The sequence below is a fragment of the Cryptomeria japonica genome, chromosome 4, assembly GCF_030272615.1.
Source record: "Cryptomeria japonica chromosome 4, Sugi_1.0, whole genome shotgun sequence".
In the NCBI taxonomy this organism is placed as follows: Eukaryota; Viridiplantae; Streptophyta; class Pinopsida; order Cupressales; family Cupressaceae; genus Cryptomeria; species Cryptomeria japonica.
Genome location: NC_081408.1, coordinates 767,673,083 through 767,679,082, shown reverse-complemented (window position 1 = coordinate 767,679,082; position 6,000 = coordinate 767,673,083).

Here is a 6,000-nt window from a genome sequence, read left to right as displayed (position 1 = left end):
TTCAGAAGTGTTGTGTCTTATGAACCATTCATTATAGAGCCCCTTGAGCTCATCAATTTTTTCATTTCAAGCCAAATTATGATATAAATCAAAATCATTGAGTCATCATTCATGAATAATGATACACAAGAACCGATCTCTCATAATTAAGAGGTGTAAATGTCAAGGTTTTGGAATGATTTGTTGGCATCTTTAATTTGGAAAGTTTTAGTGCCTATTCACTTTCCGATGATAGAGTCTAGGTTTGATCCCTGTTGCATTTATCTGAGACCTCGACATTGAAGATTGAAATCTTGCAACCTACTGATTTTCTTCCAAAACTATTTGATAGAAAGTTTTTCAGGAGATATAGTAGTATGGTTGTCCAGTTTCTTTGTAGTATGGTTGTCCTTACGACTATCAAATGGTCAAAAATGATCTGGGAAAATGTTTCAGATATCAAGATTCTAGAGCAACCCATATGATGTTTTGAGCCCAAATGCAACAACTTCTAGTTTTGTGGCAGTTTGAGAGGTTCTTGATTAAAAATGAATTTGTTTTTTGGTCGGATAGCCAAAGGCCCAACTCCCATATGGGGTTGTAAGATTTAATTCTTCCAAATTGGCGAGAGACTAAATTATAGGCTTCAATGTGATTAATGTTAAATCTTTGCAGTGTTTATGGCCTCCAGTTTGAGTTCACTTATATTGTCATTATACATTTCCCACGTTAGATATTTGGGTCCAGCTCAATAGTCATTGAATTGCCTTTCCATGTTACATTTGGGTCCAACCCAATAACATAATTAATTGCTTCCCATGTTACATTTGGGTCCAACACAATAAAAAATTTAATTAAGATAATACACATGAATTTTAATTGTCAATTGACAACATTAAAATTTGATAATCAGGTATCCGAACTAGCTAACATTTTCAACACAAGAGATGAATGAAGTTGTAGCTCCATTGTTCTATGTAATCAAAATAGATCCGAATGAGTCCAATGTAGTGAATATAGAATTTGACACATAATTTTTCTTTGTTGAGTTGCTAAATGACTTTCGAGATCACTTTTGTCAACAATTGGATAATAGTGTCGTGGACATACATTCTACAATTGCAAATTTGACCACACTCCTTAAGAGACATGATGAAGACTTGTAGCTTAAAGATTCATTATATAACCACTAGCCAACAAGCGACGTCTTATCATAATGTTGAAGTGTTGTGCTATGCCATTTTTCATAAGAAGTCGCTTGTTGGCTGGTGGTTTTATAATGAATCTTAAGCTACTTCAACATTATCCATACGTGGATACCAATCACTTATTGAAATTAGCAGAAGAGTTAAAAAGAAGATCAATAGAGCAGTGGAAGTTGTATTCAGATTTTTAAATAGATTGCCTCTTGTTTTCTTATTTGCAGCAAAGTTTTGTGGGTGTTGGATGCAATTATATGAGTTCTATTAGAAAATTTGTTCAAAGCCTTGAGATGGCCTTTTCCCTCCATGTTTAGATTTGCAGTGAAGTGTGGAAACTTGTAGCAGTCTACAACAATATATTGACGATCAATAAAGTTGCTTAAAATTTTGATAAGGCTTCATGCAAGCCATTAAATATCAGTGATTTATATTGCTTAACTATGTTGGAGGTCACATACTATCAAACCATTGTGCAAGAAAACTTTGAAAATTAAGTTCAACACGTAGCTTCATTTCAACAGTTCTTGGTGCATTGCTTGAGAAGTGTCAACATTTGCAAAAGCTCCGCATTATAAAGAAATAGAATTTGCACGCTGAACACCAATATGGTGGGGGCAAAATTTTAATATTGGTATAAGCATAATCTCTCTATTGATAGCAATGGTAGTGAAGACAATTCTATTAGAGGAAGCAAAATGTCAAATGTTGGTACTTTTAGTTCCGTTCTAATGGTCTTCTCTCATTTATGGAGGCATGGAACATGGTACAGATGATTCGAGTAGCATTGATTTGAATTTTACAAGCAACATGTAGCCAATATCATTTTCACAAAAATATGGAAAAATGATGAGGGTTCTTAATGATGAAGATTAATTGAATATTTGGGACGAGTGTCGAATGTTTGGGGTGGAAATTTAAGTCCACATATATCATTGAAACCCGATTTATTATATTCTGAATATTTCTTCTGGCATCGGTTCAGAATTTCTATCGGCACCATGGGAATTTTGTTGTAATCCCGAGTATTATCGGCAACCATTGGGTGTGTTACTTTTGGCTCTATCTTTATTTAAGCAGACAAACCAAAGGATTGCATTGGTTTCAATCAAAGGTTGTGGTGAGAAGTATATGAAGAGAATTGCGGAAATTGTAGCTAGGAGCTAAAATAATTTCATGTAAACATTAATATTTTCAGTTGGTACTGCATATTCACAGCTAGGAGGAAATCACAGTTCTTAGGATTGGCAAATACCAACAATATTTAGCGTTGAGGTTGTTATTGAAGGGAGTTCGAACTAGAAAAGGATGTCTATTGTTTCCTCACCATACAATAGTTCGACTTCTCATGTTGACTATACAACAAGACATTCACAGTTGTTGCCATAGACAGTTGCAGTAGCGTGACCCTTCGGCGAATGCACAGAGATTGTAGTTTTGAGAAGTGCGACAGAAATTCATGGGATGAATATTGCCTAGTTTAAGCACCGTATGTTGCATTATCAATGAGGCATGGGACATGTGTTTTGTGGCAGGTTGTGGGCCACAAACACTAGCAAAGATCACAGTCAGCGTTTGGGTTAAGGTACAACGTCGACTAAGATATACCAGGTGTTGTGCGTTGTCATTTGTGTTTGAGTGAATTGATTATTTAGGAGAAGAGTTGTTTGGATAACCAGGTCTATCACATTTTGGTGAATTTGTGGAAGCTGTCAGAATCGCTGGTTGTCTTTTGGTCGCTTCAACTAGTACAAGAATAGAAGGAATCGGACATAGGCTACAGCGTCTCTTCATGAAAGGCGTTATCTCTTCAAGCTTCTTGTACAGGATTTAGTGGGAATCTGAATAGGCAAACAACTTAAATTCCTGGACATGACCATTGAGCTGCCGGGCACCTAGATGGGACATCTACAGGACATGAAAAGAAGGTTATGGTTACATGGAGTGCTTAGTGGCGCAAACAAGAATTAACTGAGTTGTTTTTCCTCTGAATGTGTGAAAATTGTTTTACAAAGAGTTTGCCTCCTTTTGGTGAAACTGTTAACGGCTCTGGAGCTTGAGACGACTATATTCATCCAGGTAGGGAGATTATTATAGGTAGGGGAGTTTGAGATGATCACACGAACTCTGGAGTGAATGTGTAGGCTTTATAATTTGATATTAGCCTGAGAATAGCGATTCCTCTACAAGTGTTACCAATCTGAAAGCAAAATCTATAACTGGCAATTTAGGTAGCTGGGCACGAATATTTATTGTTGGGCGTGGTTCTAATCATTATTGTTTGACCAACCAGTGAAGACGTTTTGGGTTGAGTCTAGCGAACTGGATCCATTCAATGCTGAGATCATAGACAAATCTGTTCGCTGTTGGTAACTGCACTAGTGTCACCACTGTAATTTGAACAAGTCACAGGGGTATCTCCAGGTTCTTTGATTTGGTCATTATACTTCATGTTATTATCTTCCAAAAATCAAGTCCGGAACTCACGTTTTCTTGACTATTTGTGAAAATTTTGGAATAGTTGCAATAGAAATTGTTCATAGATATCCAGTTGGTGCATTTTAAATTGAAACAATGATTAATTATTGATTGTACTCCATGTTAAGATGTAAGGTCTCCAAACACTCGAAATGTACCATGTATCAACAAAACCAAAGAACATTAGAAGGAAGAAATCAGAAGAAAGGGTTTTTGTAGGACAACTGTTTGACAAAATCTCTCACGATTGAATGGGGGGAAAATTGTAGCAAATACGGAGAGCCTATTACAGATGCCGAAATCACAACAACATTCAAAATAGTTGCAGAAAACTTTCATATTCACCGTTATGCCAACTATTTGTTAAAATGTCTGTGAATTGAAGTAAGACAGATTGGTGCAGTATTTAGTAGCAAACAGAGTTGGACATTAGTGTGTTATTTATTGTAGTACTCATCTGGGATAAAGTTTTGTTAGCCTATTGGAAGAAGATTCAGAGTTTTGATTTTCAGTTCGAACCATGATAACTGAAGATATTAAACATTTGGCAAGATCACTCTATGAAGCAAGTACTTAGCTCAGTGATCAATTTCAATCTAAGGATGATGTCATGAACATGCTTAAAAGGGTGGAAAACTGTTTGATCCTTGTTGAGCAGTTACCTTGGGATGCATTGCAATTAGCTCCGTCTCCTATAATGACTACCTTGAAATAACATAGGTGGTTAAGGCATTTGGATGATGAAATTAAGTTGGTGGTTACTTCTTTCTTATCTAGGATCATGAGGGTTATAACACTTTGAGTACCTTATGATGATGATACAATGAAAGAGGTTCTACAACTGACTGTGGAGAGTCTACATGGTTTATATAATGTCAAAGCCCCTACTTTTGGTAAGGGCTAAAATTTTAGAAATTATAGCAAGGACGAGGTCATTCAACCTAATGTTGGATCTTCAATCTTATAAGTTGATTCTTCAAATGTTTCATTGTTTCATTGTTGTAACCAGGAAACGTCATCGAGACAAGGTTAAGTTAGATATGTTCGACATCTTATCCATAATCCTAGATGAGAATGATGAAGTTTGTAAGAAGTTGTGGTTTGATTTGTTAGGCATATGGAGAAGAGAGTTGCATGTTTCAACTGCAACCTACGATCTCTTTAGAAGTTTGGTTGAATAGAAAATTGAGAAATTCAAGGAAGTATTGTCTAAAGAGGAGCTAAGTTCATTGGGTTTTTAGATTTTAGGATCTCCAAAAAAGAGTGAGAACTAAATGAGAATATAGCAGATTTGTTTCACATGTCAGGAGGCCTGGACATCATATCATAATTGTGGAGTTAATAAGGAGAACGACCTATCACAACCAAGTGACCTAATGAGGACAAAGATGCAGATGAGAATGGAATCATGACTCACAAGGAGCAAAAAAAAATTATAGATTTGAATACACCTATTATTGTGCATGATGAAAGTAAAAGGGATAATTATTTCCATCCAACTAAGGCTGATATTGTGGAGGAAGAGCCAATATCTATAGGTGAGGGGTATTCAAAACTCTTCATTGGTGATTTGCAAGCCATTATTGATAAAGTAGGTGAAGATAAAAATATCTTTGATAAATCCACTCACGATCACAATGTTGTCCTAGTAGAGCTTTATGAAGAGTGCATGTTATCATCTAGTGAGGCAATTGAGTTTGATAATGTTTTTACTATTGATAACCAATTAGAAAATTTAATGGGTGATAGCTCATGTACCTTAGATGAAATTGAACAAAACCCTTTAGCATTGCAAGATTTGAAGGACAAATTATTGTTCATAGAGGAGAGAGTTATGCAAGTATTAACAAGGGAAGATGCATCTCACAAATACAAAAATCTTACTTGGAAAACTCAAATTGAGGAGAGACACAAGGGAGTTGCAAGTGGAGTCACTGGCACTCAGTTGGGCACAATCAAAGAAGCTTTTGAAAAGATGAAATTGGATTACTTGCAACTGCTAATGGACATGGATCTTGCTATCAAGTTTGAGAAGACAAGGAAAGAGAGGTGGACGAGCTTTGTCTACAGTTGAGCATGGCTCATTACTCATTATATAAGGTTGGATATCAGACTTCTATTGCAGCCATTCACAAGGAAGATGGATTTAATTCTAAGACCAAGGAGATCATACAAATTGTTGAAGGAATCAATACCCTTTGTGAGAATGAAAGTAAGCATAATGTTTGCACCATTCTCTATTCAAATAAGGCACTTTATGTTATTGAAGAACAAAAGGACTAGTATGAAGAAAAATTCATGAATTTTGGTGACCAATTCTTCTATGATGCTCCAATATGCCACA